Here is an 18,895-nt window from a genome sequence, read left to right on the forward strand (position 1 = left end):
TTCTAACTCCTTTAGGTGTAAGTTTAGGTTGTTTATTTGAGGTTTCTCTTACTTCTTAAGATAGGCCTGTATTGCTCTATACTTCCCTTTAGGACTGCTTTTGCTGCATCCCAAAGGCTTTAGAACATTGTGTTTTAATTTTCATTTGTTGCCATGTATTTTTTAATTTCTTCTTTGATTTCCTAGTTGACCCATTCATTGTTAAGTAGCAAGTTGTGTTACCTCCATGTATTTATGATCTTTCCAAATTTTTTCCTGTGGTTGACTTCAAGTTTCACAGTGCTATGGTCAAAAAGTATGCATGGTATGATCTCAATCTTTTTGTATTTGTTGAGGCCTGATTTATGACCTATTCTGGAGAATGTCCCATGTGTACTTGAAAAGAATGTGTATTCTGCTGTTTTAGGATGGACTGTTCTGAATATATCTGTTAAATCCATCTGGCTCAGTGTGTCATTCAAAACCATTGTTTCCTTGTTGATTTTCTGTTTGGATGATCTGTCCATCAATGTAAGAGGGGTATTAAAGTCTCCTGCTATTATGGCATTATTATCAATTAGTTCCTTTATGTTTGTCATTAATTGTTTTATGTATTTGGGTGCTCCCATGTTGGGTGCATAAATATTTGCAATTGTTAGAATTTATTGTTGGATTGTCCCCTTTATTATGATATAGTGCCCTTCTTCATCTCTTGTTACAGTCTTTGTTTTAAAGTATGTTTTGTCCAGTATAAGTATTGCTGCTCCAGCTTTCTTTTGACATCCATTTGCATGATAAATGTTTCTCCATTCCCTCACTTTCTTTTTTTTTATTATGTTGTGTTAATCACCATACATTACATCATTAGTTTTTGATGTAGTGTTCCATGATTCATTGTTTGCATATAACACCCAGTGCTCCATGCAGTACATGCCCTCTTTAATACCCATCACCAGGCTAACCCATCCCCCCACCCCCTCCCCTAAGTCTGAAATGAGTTTTTTAAAGGAGCATATAGATGGGTCTTTTTTTTTTTTTAATTCATTCTGACTCCCTATGTCTTTTGATTGGAGCATTTAGTCCATTTACATTCAGAGTAACTATTGATAGATATGTGTTTAGTGCCATTTTATTACTTGTTTTATTGTTGCTTCTGGACATTTTCTCTGTTCTTTTCTTGTCTTTGTCATTTTTGGTCTTTGCTTTCCACTTAAAGTGTTCCCTACAATAATTCTTGCAGGGCTAGTTTAGTGGTCACGAACTCCTTTAGTTTTTGTTTGTCTGGGAAACTCTTTTTTTTATCTATCTTACTATTCTGAATGATAGACTTGCTGGGTAGAGTATTCTTGGCTGAAGATTTTTCCCATTCAGCACATTGAATATATCATGCCACTCCCTTCAGGCTTGCCATGTTTCTGTTGAGAAATCTGCAGCTAGCCTCGTAGGTCTTCCCTTGTAAGTTAAGGACTTTTTTTGTCTTGTTCCTTTTAAGATTTTTTTCTTATTCCTATATTTTGCAAAGTTAATTACAGTATGTCTTGGTGTTGGACTGCTTTTGTTGATTTTGATGGTAGTTCTCAGTGCCTCCTGGATCTGGATGTCTATGTCCTTCCCCATATTAGGGAAGTTTTCAGCCACTATTTCCTCAAATAAATTTTCTGCCCCCTTTTCTCTCTCTTCATCTTCTGAAACTTCTGTTATACCAATGTTACTACATTTGAGGGAGTCACTGAGTTCCCTAAGTCTATGCTTATGTTCCACAATTCTTCTTGCTCTCTTTTGTTCAGTTTCATTATTTTCCATTATTTTGTCTTCTATATCACTTATTCATTTCTCTTCATGCAGCCTTGTGTTCATTGCATCAAGTCTGTTTTCAATCTCAGTTATATTTTTCATTTGTAATTGATTCTTTTTTAACTCTTTTATCTCTGTGGTAAGGGTCTCCCTGAAGTCTTCCATTCTTTTCTCAAGCCTAGTGAGTGTCCTTATGATTGTTGCTTTAAATTCTCCATCAGGCATAATCCTTATATCTGTTTCGATTAGCTTTCTGGTTGTGACCTTATCTTGTTCCTTCATTTGGGATGAATCCCTCCATCTTGGCATTTTGTCTAGGTGTCTGCTCTCTTCTCTGTGTTAGAAAAGCCCACTATGTTTCCTGCTTCTGAGAATAATGGCTTTACGAAGAAGAGGTCATATAGTATCCAGGGCTTGGTGCTTCAGGGAGTGTTTCTGGTGTGTGCTACATGAGCTCTGCTGTTGTTTTGACTGCTCTGTCCTTCAGGCCAGTGTTCTGCAGAGGCTCTCCTTACCTGCAGTGGGCAGTGTTTGGTCCTTGACCAGAATATAGCAAGTTTTAACTAGGTGTGCTCTGGTCTGCTTGTTAAAAGAGACCTGATACTACTTCCACTAGAACTGAAGTCCTGCAGATCTCTCTGGTAGAGAAATGTGGTGTGGGCAGGGGTTTCTCCTGGTCTTCTGGGGAAGAGGCCCACCACGCTGGGACTGAGGCAAGCTTGACTGAGAAGTGCAGTCCCACCAGAGCATAGGGATGTGGGACTTGGTATAAGCAGGTTAGGCAGCCAGTGTGGGCACTGTGCTGTTTCCTGTAGGTGGCTCTGTGTTTATGCTGAAGGCTGGGGGAGGGAAGTGGCACCAGCCAGCTCCTTTGTCCCCAGAGAGGCATCTCTGTGATCACTATCTCTTGAGGAAGCACTCCAAGAAGAGTGAATAATCTTCCCACCCTGTGCCCCAGTCATTCTTCAGATCACTGTTTCCACACTCTCTGTCTTTGGGTTGCTTGGATGTCTTCTATTCAGGAGCAGGGCAGCACCCTTAGGGCTCTATCCCAGCCAAGCCTACTGACCTTTACAAATCTAATCTTTAAGCCCCACTGGTTGCAAGAAGTCACGAAAATCAGTCCCTCTCATTTTCCTAGCCAATGGCTTTGGGAAAACATTCTCCTTGTGCGTTCCCCTGTGTACTCCTCTCTCTCTCACCTTTCCCTGAGACCAGGCTCCGTCCCCCACCGCAGCACCGATGATCTGTTTCTCCCCCAAACCCCATCTCCACACTTTCTACCTTCTTGGTTGTGGCCACTTCTCTCCCTTCAGTTGTGGAGTTTGTAATGTCAGTCTTCAAGTTGATTTCTGGGGTATTTAGGATGATTTGATAGTTATCTAGTTGTGTTCGTGGGACAAGACGTCCCTAGTGTCCTCCTACTACATTGCTGTCTTCTACAATAACTGATTTTAAACTTTTTATTTCCGGTTGAAAAGACTATCTACCAATCTGAATCCATATTTTTAGCAACAATACATTTTGATACAGTTGTCACCATTACTTTTAATATACATTTTAATTAAATATGTTAGCATTGAATATCCTTTTGGAGATGATATGAAATCTAAACTCTGTGCTGGCATTTCCACTGACATAGCCTGGAACACTTTGTAAAATATTATTTATATTTTATGTGTCTCAAAATGTGGTCTAATTGACTCTTTTACATGATATTTCTAACCATTCTTTTTGTTAACTGCAATCCACTGGTCCTTAATAGTTATGTTATTTCATTCTCCTTTTGGAATATTATTAGCTGTGAGACTTCATTGATAATTTTTTTCAGGTTTTTGAGCTTTTCTGTCATTTTCAAAAGCTATCTGTTGTCTTCAAAGAGAAAAATGACCTTTGCTGGGTTCTGTTATTCTATAATGGCTCCTTGTCCCTTAGCTTTGGGTTGATTTCCCTGAAGCCTGCCTTGTGTCTCAAGTCTGAGCATCAGGGTATTCTTACCTTTATAGTAAGATAGGGCCTGTTCCTGGAGGCTACCAGTCTCTAGCAAACTAAGATGCATAGTCAAAAGAGATAGTTAGATGAGAAAAAATGTAATCCACCACACCATACTGCTCTCAACTTACCAAACAATTATTTCTATCATAAGTTATGCCATCAGCAAGGCAGTGGTTGTCTTATGTTCCTTTGATCTCCAGCTTACTGTTCTCCAAGCTGTGCCATCTTAAGTGCCAGTGGGGTTGTGTTATGCCTTCTTCTCATCTGGTCGCCTGAAAAAAAAATTCTTCCTTTTTTTTTTCAGTGGATATCAAGGCAAAATTAATATCTCAGATCATTCATTTATCATGCCTTTGCTTCAACTCCCAAGAATCCAGACATATATACATTATAAAAGTAAAAATTTCTCTTTAGAAGAGGGTTCTGGAGGAAATTTGATCTTTGACTTCTCCATATGAGTTTATCCAAGTGTCTACACTCAAGCTACACAATCCAGAGTACAATAAAAATATCCCATTAATCACACATTCACAGGCAGCAATGTCTTTGACCTCAGCGGCAGCAACTTCTTAGTAGACACGTCTCCAGAGGGAAGGGAAACAAAAGCAAAAATGAACTACTGGGACTTGCATCAAGATAAAAAACTTTTGCATAGCAAAGGAAACATTTGATAAAACCAAAAGGCAACCTACAGAATGGGAGAAGATACTTGCAAATGACATTACAGATAAAGGGCTGGTATCCAAGATCTATAAAGAACTTCTCAAACTCAACACCCAGAAAACAAATAATCCAGTCAAGAAATGGGCAGAAGACATGAACAGAGATTTCTGCAAAGAAGACATACAAATGGCCAACAGACACATGAAAAAATGCTGAACATCACTCAGCATCAGGGACATACAAATCAAAACCACAATGAGATACCACCTCACACCAATCAGAATGGCTAAAATTAACAAGTCAAGAAACAACAGATGTTGGCAAGGATGTGGAGGAAGGGGTGAATGGATAAAGAAGATGTGATACACACACACACACACACACACACACACACACACACATATACATTCAATGGAATATTAATCAACCATCAAAAAAGAATGAAGTCTTGCCATTTGCAACAACGTGAATGGAACTAGAGGGTATTATGCTAAGTGAAATAGGTCAGTCAGAGAAAGACAAATATCCTATGATTTCACTCATATGTGGAATTTAAGAAACAAAACAGATGAACATAGGGGAAGGGAAGGAAAAATAAAATAAGATGAAGTCAGAGAGGGAGACAAACCATGAGACTCTTAGTTATAGGAAACAAACTGAGGGTTGCTGGAGGGGAGGTGGGGGGGAAATGGGGTAACAGGGTGATGGGCATTAAGGAGAGCACTCCATGTAATGAGCACTGGGTGTTATATGCAACTGATGAATCGCTAAACTCTATCTCTGAAACTAAAAAAACAAAAAAACAAAAAAACCCCACAAAACCATTTGCACAATAATAAACATGTTTATTTAAAAAAATTCCATTTTGTTTGCATTTTTATGTCCTTTGGTACACCAGTTATTCTCAGATTGGATATCCTGGTTTTATCCTTGGTTTGTAGATTTCTTTCTTTGTTGTTGTCTGTGTGCTTTGATGTGCTTTCATTTGTTCTGTTATTGTCTTTTCAGTATCATAGGTTATTCATTCTTGATGTCCGTTCTGCTCCTAATGGTCTCCTGTGATGCTTGACTGCTTTTATAGGATTTATAGATTTCACATAGCTTTTTTTTTTAAAGATTGTATTATTTGAGAGAGAGAGAGTGAGCGAGCGAGCGAGAGGGAGAGAGAGAGAAGGAGCAGGGGAGGGGCAGTGGGAGAAGGAGAAGCAGACTCCCCACCTAGCAGGTAGCCCGACATGAGGCTTGATCCCGGGATTCTGGAATCCTGACCTGAGCTGAAGGCAGACACTTAACCAACTGAGCCACCCAGGCACCCCAAACAGCTTTTAATAGTATCTTTGCACCTTGTTTTGGTAATAATTGTGTCTTCCTTTAAAGTAGTGGGAGTCAGTTTCTCTACAGTCACATAAGCAGTTTCCAGATGATGGTTGTTTAGTCTAGCTTCCTGTCCTGTTAGTATTTGCCTTAATAAAACTTGGCTTTTCAAAAATCTTATTTTTGTTCTATGTGTAACTTGTTGATATTTGGTCTTAAATTTTCCTTTTTAAAATAGTATCTTCTTATGAGTTTTTCTCTAAGTTTTCTTCTCTTTTGCATTCTCTTTTTCTAAATTTAGCTAAGTCATTTGTTTTTCAGTCTTTCCCAGAAATTTCTTTCTTTTGCTTTATCTAACCTGAGGAGAAAAAAATCCAAGACACTGTGGTATGCTTATGTAAAAAAGCAGAGTGCTTGCCACCCCCAACTAATCTTTCCATCATCTTCATCTTGAATGCATTTATATAGTAGCTCTAGAATAATCCCTTCCCCATATTATTTAACCTAAAAGGTTGAAATAATAATAATGACAATAGTACTTTTGACAATTTGTCAATGATTAAAAATATGTGACAGTAGAGTGATTTCCCAATCATTACTTATTTTGTAATCTTACAAAGCCCTTGCATGGCAGGTAGGATGGGCAAATTGTCCAGATTTACAAATGAGCACACTTAGTTTCAGAGAGGTTCAGTGACTTGCTCTTGGTCTCTCAGCATGGCCAGGCCATGAACTTATATATGTTTTGTCTGTAAAGTTTGAAATCTTTCTATATTAGCATCCTAATTTCTAAGTTAATGCTAAGATTTTCAACTAGGCAGAAAAAAAATTCTTTTTTTTTAAGTTTTTATTTAAATTCCAGTTATCATATAGTGTAATATTAGTTTCAGGTATATAATAGTGATTCAGCACTTGCATACAACACCCAGTGCTTATCACAACAAGTGCACTCCTTCATCCTCATCACATATTTAACCCATCCCCCTACCCACCTTCCCTCTGGTAATCAGTTTGTTCTCTATATTAAAAGTCTGAAAAAAAAAAAAGTCTGTTTCATTGTTTGCCTCTCTCTCTTATTTTTTCCCCTTGTTCATTTGTTTTATTTCTTAAATTCCACATATGAGTGAAATCATATGGTGTTTTTCTTCTGTGACTGACTTATCTCACTTAGCATGGTACTCTCTAGCTCCATCCATATTGTTGTAAATGTCAAAATTTCATATGTTTTTATGGATGAGTAATATTCCATTGTGTGTGTGTGTGTGTACACACATCGGTATCTTACTGGGGTTTTTTTGTTTTTTTTTTCAGATTTAGGTTTAGGTTTTGGGTTATGGTTAGGGTTAGAATTAGCATTAGGGGTTAGGCATTTGGGGTTTATGGTTTAGGGTTCAGGTTAGTGTTAGTGTTAGGGTTGGGGTGTGTGTCTGGTCTCCTGTAGTTCAGAGATCTTTCCAGAGAATAAGACCGTAGACTTCTAAGCAGAAAAAGTTCTATCTTAGTCTAGTAAGAGATAATGTTAGTCCAACGGGGTCTTTCTGATGCCCTGAAATCATGCTGAGCTGGTAACTTATCACGCTCTTTATGAGTGTGATACTCTGAAGATCAGCAACATAAGCCCTACCAAAAAAGAGCTAACACCATGACTGAGAAATAGTTAATGGTCCCCAAAAGTTTGGATGCCTTTAGGAACTTGTCTTCTTAATTTTGATCAGTTGGCCTGTCAAAGCACACAGGGGACCATTATTCAAATATGCTAGTGACAAGAACCCTTTAGTCTTTCACATTTCTATTTTATCTCAAGTGGCCTCTTGTAGGCTGTCAGCACTTCTGTGTGTTTGATCAATAACTTTTCCAACTTGTAGTGAATAGAGTGTGCTGATCAATTGAATGATATGACATTGAATCGTAAATGTGTTTACTTTCAAGTTGTGTAGAAAACTGTAATTAAAATTTAGAGGATAAAGGAGTCATTGTATTTTGATTGGAAGAAGTGAAAGGTAGCCCATGCGTTAGCGATTTATAAGGAGTGAGTGCAATCCCTGAACAACTTCCTCCTGCCTGTAGAAGCTCCCCAGCGTTCAATCATCTTACTAGCTGTCCATGTTACAACACCTGACAATCATTTCATCTACTGCTTCCCCTTCACCTGTCACAGTCAAGCAGTCACTGGGGCATGTAGTTTTTGATCACTCAACTTCTCCAGAATTTGACCATTTACCTCCATCCCCAGTGCCACCGCTTTGGTTAAAGCCCTCACTGTGGCTCGCCTGGGTTACTGCAGATAGCCTCCTAACTAGTCTCCCTGCCCCCATTTTGCACCTCTTCAGATCCATCCTCCACACTGCTGGTACTTGATATTTATAATGATCTTGAAATATTAAGTGGTTTTCTACAACCTTTAGGGTGAGGCTAATACTCCTTGGTAAAGTATATGATTATGACCTGGACCCTGCTGATCTTTTTGGCCTCATCTCTTGACATCTCCCCTTGCCCTTCTTATTCAACAATAAGCACTCTCCATCCTAAATTGCTCTCAGTTCCCCAAATATACCAAGTTCTCTTTGAGTCAAAGCTTTTTCACAAGCTTATTCCTTTTCCTGGAATGCCCTTTCCTTCATCCTTGGCTGCTGCTTCTATATTGCTTCAAGATTTCTTCCCTGAACTTTCTTATCCCCGGTGTTTGTTGTCTGATTTCCCAACACTTTGTATTTACTTCTATTTTATTGAACTAGACATTATTTCTTTGCTAATGGTTCTTCCTCACTTTGATGTGGGGCCCTTGAAGGCTGGGACCATGCCTTCCTTTATATCTCCAGCAGATTGTATGGTGTGGAATCCAGAATAGACCTACAATATGTGGGGGTTTTTTCTAGCTTCACTGAAGTATAATTGACCAAAAAGTTAAATGTATTTAAAGTATACAATGTGATGATTGGATATACATTGTGAATGATTACTACAGTTAAGCTAATTAACACATCCATCGCCTCACATAGTTATTTTTTTTTTTTTGTGGTGCAAATGCTTAAGATCTACACTCTTAGCAAATTCAAGTATACAGTACAGAATTATTCACTACAATCACCATGTTGTACATTATTAGATCCCCAGAACTTATTTATCTTAAAACTGAAAGTTTGTACCGTTTGACCAACACCTGTTCATTTCACCCACTGCCCAGCCCCTGGTAACCTCTAGTAACCCCTATTCTACTCTGTTTCTATGAGTTTGGCTTTTTTTTTTTTTTAAGATTCCACATGTAAGTTAGATCATACAGGATTTTTCTTCTTTGTCTGGCTTATTTCCCTTAGCATAATGTCCTTCAGGTTCATCCATGCACACGGCACAATTTCCTTCTCTTTTTAATGAATGATTAATATTCCATTATGTATACCTATATCTATCTATCCATAAATATGCCTCTTTTTTATCCATTTATCCTTTGATGGATACTTAGGTTCTTTCCACATGTTGGCTATTATGAATAATGCTGCAATGAGCATGGGAGTGTAGATCTCTCTTTGAGATACTGATTTCATTTCCCTTAGATATATAACCAGAAGTGGGATTGCTGGAAGATATTAGCTGAGGGCTGGTCATATATGACCTTTATTATGTTGAGTTAAATTCCTTCCATATCTAATTTGTTGACAGTTTTATCGTAAAAGGATGTTGAGTTTTGTCAAATACTTTTTCTGTAATCTTACTATACAGTATAAAACTGTATTACTATACAGTTTTCTGTATAGTAATCTTACTCTTAATAGTAAGATGGTCATCTGAATTGTATCCTTCATTCTGTTTGTTAATGTCATGTGTCACTGTTATTAATATTTGCATGTCAACTCATCCTTGCATCCTAAGGTCCTTTCAGTGTGCTGTTAAATTCAGTTTGCTAGTATTTCATTGAGGACTTTTTCATCCATGTTCATTAGGGTTATTGGTAGTTTTCTTGTAGTATCCTTATTGATATCAGGCTAATGCTGGCTGGCTTGTAAGATGAATTAGGAGTGTTTTCTCCTCTGCAGTTTTTTGGGAGAGCTTAAAAAGGATTGGTATTAATTCTTTTTTAAATGTTTGGTAGACTTCATCATGAAGCCATCTGGTCCCGGACTTTTCTTTTTTGGGAGAGTTTTTATTACTGGCTCAATCCCCGTACTCATTATTTGATCTTTCCACATTTCCTACTCAATTTGTGCTTCAGTTGTATCCCTACTCACCCTGCCTACTCTTACTGGACTATTTTGAAAATGATGCCAGAAGTTTCTTCTGTAAAAGTTTAAGTATGTATCTTTAAAGATATGGATTCTTTCTATTTTAAGAATTTTTTATCTTTTTATTAGAGAGAGGGAGCAAGCATGAGAAGGAGGGGTAGAGGGAGAGGGAGAATCTCAAGCAGACTCTGCACTGAGTGTGGAACCCCACGTGGGGCTCAGTCTCATGACCTGAGATCACAACCTGAGCCAAAACCAAGACTCGGATGCTTAACCAACTGCACCACCCAGGTGCCCCAAAAGATATGGATTATTTCTAAAAGCGCCATCACAATACCATTATCACACCTAAAAGATGACACAGTTTCCTAATATCATCAAATATTCAGCTAGCCCCACCAGCCCTTAGATATTTTAGCCAGAAGAGAAGGAGACACATTTCACTGCTGCTCACATCTATTGGCCAGAACTGGTCATATGGCTCCAACGAAATACAAGGATGCTGGGAAATGCAGTCTTTTTGTGTCTCCAGGAAAAGCATTATGAAGCAGGAGTTGGTGAACATAATCTAACATTAGATAAATTCCCTAGCTCACTTTGTTTTTAAATATTTTTCCCTTATATTTATATATCAATAAAAGTTCTTGGACATATTGAGCAATGCCACTGTCATTAACTACTTGAACAGGACATCTCAGAATTTTGGGACAGACACACAGGCACACTTTGTTTATTTAGCACATAAGTATTCCGTTCTGATTCTTGCCCATACATTTTATAAAGGCCCAATTGAAGTCTTAACCTCTTTTGGAGAAAGGTTTTCCTGACATAAAACTCGCAGTGTTTATGTTTAAATATATTAGTGATTTGTACTTGATTGTGAATTACTTCAATCAGAATGCTTTTCTTTTTGAAGCACAGCCAGGATCTGGTCCCTGAGCAAGTGGGCACTCTGCCTGGTGATTCTGCAGCATGAACCATTTCTGGGAGAGTAGGTTGAGGCACAGGTGATATGGTGAGAGGTCTAGGGTGAGCATATGCTACAAGGGAATGCAAGTTTTGAGGTCAAGAGAAGCAGCTACTCATTCACAGAAATGGTATCAGTAAGTTAGGTGGGAGGGTGTGCTAATTGACAAACCTATCTATTGCTCAGTGTTTCTTAGCATATTTATTGGCTTTGACTGATTGAAATAACTGAGCTGACCTGGCTCCCAACTAAATCCTCTGTCCCTTATGGGATGAAGGAATGCCGATGCCTCTGATACACTTAGCAGCAAGACAGGAGTGAGACTTGTTGAGGTACCTTCTGAAGCAGTACCATCCACCTGAGAGTCCATGCTGCATCAGAATTTTGATAGGAACTTAAAATTCCATGGCCCATCCCTTATCCATTTTTTTTTTTTTTTTGTCTTAAAATTTAGTATCGGGACGCCTGGGTGGCTCAGTTGGTTAAGCAACTGCCTTCAGCTCAGGTCATGATCCTGGAGTCCCTGGATTGAATCCCGCATTAGGCTCCCTGCTCAGCAGGGAGTCTGTTTCTCCCTCTGACCCTCCCCCCTCTCATGTGTGCTCTCTCTCTCTCTCTCATTCTGTCTCTCTCTCAAATAAATAAAATCTTTAAAAAAAAAGTATCACAGAAGTCTGTACACTCATAGGTTTCCTTGACAGTTTCTGAGCTTACGCAGTAGAAAGAGAAGTGTGACTTTCTAGTTAATTTAACTGTAATATCACATAAAACAAGATATAAACTCCCTAGGAAGCTGGCAAACGCCCTTTGGTTGACCCATTCTGTCTCACCTTCTGCTTTTGTCAGCCTAGTTCTTGGATACTTCCCAAATGTGCCCTACCCAGTGCTCTAGTCTTGAAAGTCTGAAGAGCTGAAGATGTTTTTATACAGCAGTGTGTTCATATTAATCTCAGAGATTTTTCTACATCTTGTCTGTCATTCTTCAGTAGTTATTTAGCCACGTCTTTCCTAATTAAGAAAGTTGAGCTTTCATATGTCCAAAGTCCTGTATCTTGCCTACCCTAGCAGGAATTTCTATAGCAGCAAGTGCTAGAACAGAAGTTTTCACCAAAAACAAAGGAAATAAGTAGAGGCAAAAGTGATGCAGCAAGACTGAGGGACAAAAAGCCAGGATGTTGATTTAGGGACTCTTGAGAGTGGAAGGAGGTGCCAGCCAGTTACTGAGAGTGAGTGTAGAGTCAGTAATCCTGAACTCAAAAGATGAGAACAAGGGGGTATGTGAATGGACAATGGTGAAAGAGGGAGTTGAGGGCTGTGGTGATTTTCTAGAACAGGCTCTGGGGTTCCTAGCTTGACTTTATGAGCTGGAAGGAACTTGATTCGTGGGTAGGTTGGCCCGGTGTGAAGACTAGGTAGAAGAGACACAGTGCACACTGCAGCCTTTGTCTCTTGTTTGGGTGTTCTCTAATTTGCCAACTCATGTTCTGCTCAGCTTATTCTGAATGGTGGGAGGTTTGGGTTTTCTTTCTACTTTGTTGTTATAAATAACTTAGAATTTAAGTGTCATCTGAAAATGAAGATGTTTCCTCCATGACCCAGCAAAATGGTGCTTTGACACTTCCTGAGTATGACCATCCAGTAGCATGTCCTGGTCAGAGCCACTCAGGTCTATCTGTTCCGCTTTCTAACTGCTGTAGGGTAGAGAGTGGTTCTCAAACCTGGCTGGGCATCAAGGACACTAAGAAGCATGTTGAAAGTACCAGTTCTGGTGTTATGCCCAGAGATTCCGATTTAATACACTGAGTGGGTTCAAGTTTGGGAACTGATATCATAGATTCGCATGTAACTTGTTCTGTCAGCATAGTGACATTTATGTTTCTGTGAATATTAATCTTTAGAAACTGGATAATTAGCACTTATCCATACAAATCTGAGACCTAAAACAAAGAAATAAAAAGCCCAAGTTAGTTATGATTCTCCAAAAAATCGGAGCCTGCAGTAGACAACATAAGCTGGCAGTTTTTGAGGCCGACTGAATGTTGTAGAAATGGTAGCCAATCTCCCCCTCCTAATACTTGAACGAGAGAAGAAGTGATGCAGTGTATGCTTGAGCAAAGATGTTTTTTAAAATATTGAAAATTTTGGCTTCCATATCCATATAAATGGACAAAATTGGACCCATAGGGAAAGACAGGAAGACCCTCTGTTAGCATCATGTTATTTTCATGAGATATGGAATGGATCAGAAGATGAAGTGGATTTACTTCAGTGGACAAATATATTTCTGCTATAGAGAAATGTAAGAAAAGGCATGTGATACTTTTTAGGAAAACAACAGGATAACAGATGACAGAAAAGACTATTTTTTTTTATTATGTTATGTTAGTCACCATACAGAGAAGACTATTTAAGACACAATTCAACATTTTTCCTTCTAAAAACTCTTTCTCCTGACTTTTTAATTTCTGTCGACATCACAGAGACTCAAACCCACAGATATTGTTTGCTACTACCTCAGAGGCTTTACTTTAGAGCAAATCACCACCCACAGGATAATTCTGGTCCCCAACCTGTTTTTGTAAGGCCCCCAAGTTATTTTTACATTTTTTAAATGGTTGGGAAAAAACTCTAAAGATGAATGATACTTCATGACATGTATATGAAATTCAAATGTTAGTATCTGTAAATGAAGTTTTATTGGAATGCAGCCAACCTCATTCATTCATATATTATCTCTGGCTGCTTTTACAATAACAGAACCCCAGGTAGTTACACGGAGGCCTGTGACCCACAATGCCTAAAACACTTAATCTCTGGCCCTTGATAGAAAAAATTTGCCAACCCCCATGTCTGGTCCTTTACAGAAAAAGTTTGTCTCAGTAGATTATAAGCTCCTTGAGTCCAGGAACTATATCTTTCTAATACCTTTATCCTAAGAAGTCTCTAACAGTACTTACTTAGCACAGAGTAAATTCTTAGTAGATGTTTGAAGAAATATGCATTTAAAAAATAATATAGTATAAAATGAGCTGCTCTTTTCCCCTGCAGCAGCTAACCCAGGGACTTTACTCAGGAAGATCTCAGTATATGGGTTTTTTTTTTAAATTGAAATTTAACTATTTCATGCATCAAAACCACCTGGAGGACTTCATAAAACACAGATTTCTGGAGCCCCAAACTGAGAGTCTCTGATTTAGTAGATCTGGGGCAGGACCTGAGAATTTTCATTTCTACAATGTTCCCAGGTGATGCTACTGCTGCTGGGACCACATTTTGAGAGCCACTGGTTTAAATAATGCTTCCCAAACCAGGGTGAACGTCAGAATCATCCAAGGAAGTGTGTTGGAAATATAGATTTCAGGTGTCACTTCCAGAAATTCTGATTTAGTACATCTGGGCTTGGGCCCAGGCAACTGTGTATTTAACAAGGCATCCAAGTGTTTCTGGGATTTCTGGAGGTCACCCATTTCAAGATCCATAGGTATAACATCCTCTGAGGTGTGAGTATTGTTTGATATTCGTATAGTTAGTGCTTTATTCATAGACTAATAGATTCATGGGTTTAGAAGAGATCATCTAGTTTGCCAGTTTAGTTTTCATATCTCAAATGGCACCACGGTTGGGTGAGGTATTTGATTTTTTTTTTAAATCTCCTACCTGGGAATGAAAGGAAATAGTGTCAAGTAGGTTGAGGAGGAGAGCTGAGCAACCTGTGTTGTCTCTGGGGTTGGTGTCTGGAGAGGGAGCTGTTAGAGCTGACAAAATTTGCCCCTGGATAATGGCCCAGCAGTTGGAAAAACTGTTCTAATCTAACTCTCAGCTTTTTACTTCATGGAGAAAACTATATAATCCTATATGTTAATATTTCCATTAAATTCTCAGTTGCTGAGAAACCAATGAAGTTAAGGGAAAATCCTTCATAAATTAGAACATAATGGCAAAAATAATTTTTATAATGACAAAAATTGCTAGGCTCTAGTGAACATTATATAAAGCTTTTAATTTACAATTTTATTTCTGGCTGTGTGATGCTCTAACAGAAATTTTTAGCAGTGTAATCATCTATTGACTGTGTTGTTTGAAGAGATGGTACACTCGTTGTAAGCTCTTATCAGCTCTGATTTAGTCACACGGAAACTCAAGTTCACCTGGGCTGTACTCCTGAACAGTCTGGGTCTCGGGCAAGTGTTTCCGTGGAAGCAATATTTGACACAACATATTCCTCTCTCCATTCTCCACGTTAATAAAGCAGCTGAAATGAGAGGCCATGTGTTGTAGCAGAGAACTGGATTTGGAGCCAGACAACCTAGTGTACGTGGGACTATACTGTGTACTTGGAGTGACCTTGAGAGAGTCCTAACAACCACTCTATCTATTCCTCCACTATAAAATTAAAGGGATTTTGTTGGTATGAGATGATTCTTATATAAAAGTATTCTTGAACCACAAAGGATCGTACCCACTTACGGCTTTGTTAATGTGATTGCTAATGTGTTTGTTAACAGATAAACAAGATTCTTGTCTTGTCTGGAAACATGTGCCTAGTGCATAGTATGCAATCTGTACATGTTTATTGACTGAAACTGAGAGGACAAAATGACAAAAAGAAAATTTATTGTTTTAAAATAAATAGAGTAAATGCTTTATAGAGCAGAACTAGACTAGAGGTAAGAAATGAACCAAGTATGTGTTTTGCAGAACGGCACAATTGCTTTCTTGCAGGCATGTGCTTTAGAATTTGTTGCTGGCAGTCTTAGATGTAGATATTTACTCTGTTAAATTTACTAATAAGGTAACTGTATTAATACTGTATTAGAAAATTCAGAAAGTCTTAATGGTATTTCAAATCTACTTTAGATTTATTCAGGGTGAGAAAAACCCCTCATTTAAACTGTGTTGTTGTTCAATACAAAATAAAAAAGAATCTCATATAGCTTTATTCGTATATTGATATTTATTTTTATTTTTTTAATTTAAATATAGTTGACATACAATGTTACATTAGTTTCAGGTGTACAACCTAGTGATTCAAGAAGTTTATACATTATGCTATGTTCCTATATATTTATATTTCTGTAGCCTGTAAAGGGGACTGCATTCTCATTCATTTCTCACTAGTTGATTTCATTCTACTAGGGTTGATTTCAGATAACTGAAGCAAACCTTCAACATGTAACCTCAGCTAGATGCCTGAACAACTGAAGGGTAGCAGATGCTTTTATAGAAATGTAGAAATTTATAAGGTGGCTTCAGCAAGAGCAAAAGGTATAGACTCAATGTAAGGCAGATGTTACTTTAATATAGGGTTAGTTAATAAAAACCCATTGAGCCCATGTTCATTTATTTAAAGAGCAAGGTGCTGGGGAAATAACCATCCATGAGACACAGTCCTGTGCCCCAGGAGCTTCTGCTTTTGGGGGCAGACGGACACATGAACACACAGCTACAGGGGAGCGTGCAAGCCTAGGCGGGGCTGTGGGAGCACCGAGAGGGACCCAGCCTGGCCTAGCAGCGGGCTGGGACAGGCAAGGTTTGTCAGAGGTTGGGACCAGAAGGGTCAGCCGGAGCTAGAGTTCAGCGGCCTGTGAGAGTTGGTTCCAGAAGGTAAGGCGAGCTGACAGGTGCTGCTCTCAGGAACTGGACACCTGAGAGAGAGCCGGGAACACTGCAGTGACAAGTGTGTGGGGACAAGAGAAAAGGAGAGGTGGGGGCCATGCTCCAGACTCAGTCTGGAACAGATGCTCAAGAAGCCCATGAGCAGAGAGAGCAAGGGAACCGTGAAGGAAGCTGGTGGCCCAGATAGGAGCACCACCCCTCTCCTGTCAGCTGATGGGGACTGTGTGTGGTTTCCCACCGTGAGGCTTGTGAACCGGGCTTTGGCCCTGTTCCAAGTCAGTCCAACCTCAGTTTCATGCTACCTTCCTTACATGAACTCCTTTGTTGCACACTCTCAGCGTTTGCTCCCAGTGCTTTTCAGGTACCACTGTCTGTGCTGTTGGTCTTGATGCCTGCTTAGTATTATTATAATCTGTCGTGACTCCACTGGGACTTGAGCCGATTGTCACCCTTCTCAAGGTGACACGGTTGCCGCTATACTGCCATTTGACTCTTACATAGTCACCAGGAGAGTAGATCTGAGTACCACGGGTTTCCCAGTTTAACCTTTGGGTGTCAGTTGAGGTTATCGGAACAAAATTCTCAAATATATAAAGTGCTTCTTTTGCTTGTAGAATTGAGCAAAAAGGTAAGGGTTATTGGTTACTGTGTGATATGTGATGGTGCCAGTGAGTGGGCTGGGTAGCTGTGACACCAGCTGGCATGAGGACTCCCGTAGGGAAGCTAAGGGGAGCTCCCAGGGAGAAAAGGGTGGAAACGAAATCCCATGTTTTCCAGAAGGGGAACCCCCTCCGCAACTGAGCCGGGGGTTTGTTAATCCACATTAGATAAATTTTGGAGCCTGCAGGTAATAAAGAATTAGTCAGCACCACAACACATGTCTTCTTGCTCTTGAAGTGACTCAGACTCCCAAGATAATCAGGAAAACAGCTCCTGTAACTCCACACACACCACCGACTTGGCTAGAAATACAACAGTGAGGGAGGACCCTGGAGCTCATCTAGTCAAGTCCGCCATACCGTCTGAAGCAGGTGCTCTCGATGCAACCTCCTCGGGCAGCAAGCTTCTTTCCATAATTTCCTAATTGTCAGGATCCCAAACTTGCCAATAAGCAAACGTATTCTCTTCCCCACTCTCTATTCTATAAACTTGGATCTCCTTCCCATATGCTCTAATCTGGCAGTGTATACTACCCCTGTCCAGACAGCTAAGCTGAAACAGAGTTCCCTTTCCTTTCTCGTATGTTAGTATCTGAGTCCTGGTTTTGTTTTGATTTGTTTTGTTTTGTTTCTTTGAAGCAGCGTTTCTGCTCTTCCTTTTTTCTGTATCATGGTCTGTTCCCTGTCAAGACCTTCATTATTTTGTGCTCTATTAGTAAGTTTCACACAAGATAAGTGTTTCTATCTCAGTGATTTTTGTCAGATCTCTCCTCTACTATTCAAATTGTCTCCAGAGAACACTGCAAAATAAGTTTTATTGTACACCTGGAATTTAAGGCTCTCCACAGTTTGCACACATGGCAACCTCTTCAAAGTAATGCTACTGTACAGTACACAGTCTGAACTGTGTTTTTATGTCCTCAGAAAAATGTCCCATTTGTTCATAACATTAACGTTTTTATTCAGTGGCCCCTGCCAGACTGGTTCTTGTCCCATCATTCCAACTATCTAAATTCTGCCACACATCTTCCCACATTCTTCCATTCTTCTCCTTTCTTGAACTCCATTGACACCTGGTGTCGGTGGCACATACACCATTCCACCATGCAACGTGAGTGGGGACGTGCGTGTGGTTATTACCTGGACTATAAATATAAGCAGTTGGAGGACAGGTTCTGCACATCTAGTGAATTTAAGTGGGAGCTGTGGTGCTGTTGAGAAGAGAAGGGCTGATAGTAACTCTCTTTGGGTGATCCTGGAGAACGTAGGTGACAAAAGAGTGAGATGCTAGGGATATTCAAGAGCAGAGAGCAGGTGATACCAGCTTAGACCTATTATAGCTGGTGCCAGGTTGGACTAAAGGCCCTTTGAAGCATCAGTGCCAACTTGGAAATGGTGAGGGCAAAAATCGGGGACAGCCTTGGCAAGGAGGTCAGGTCACCAACACCTGGCAAGTAGAACAGAAGGAGTTGGGGCAGGGTGAGGTGCTACGCACTGGTCTTAAAGGTGCATAATTTAGGCTAGCCAGACAATTGTCTTCCCCAAGAAGGAGGTAAGTTCTATGGAACAGACTAAGCCACTGGTCTTTATATAAACAAGGGATTTTTTTAAGTAAAATATTAGAGGGATCCTTTGACTTTGAACACTAACATTTCTGATAAAAGACAAACACTTGCTGCTTTTAAAAAATT

This window comes from Callorhinus ursinus, unplaced genomic scaffold (assembly GCF_003265705.2).
Source record: "Callorhinus ursinus isolate GAN/ISIS: 27379988/994484 unplaced genomic scaffold, GSC_fseal_2.0 scaffold27, whole genome shotgun sequence".
In the NCBI taxonomy this organism is placed as follows: Eukaryota; Metazoa; Chordata; class Mammalia; order Carnivora; family Otariidae; genus Callorhinus; species Callorhinus ursinus.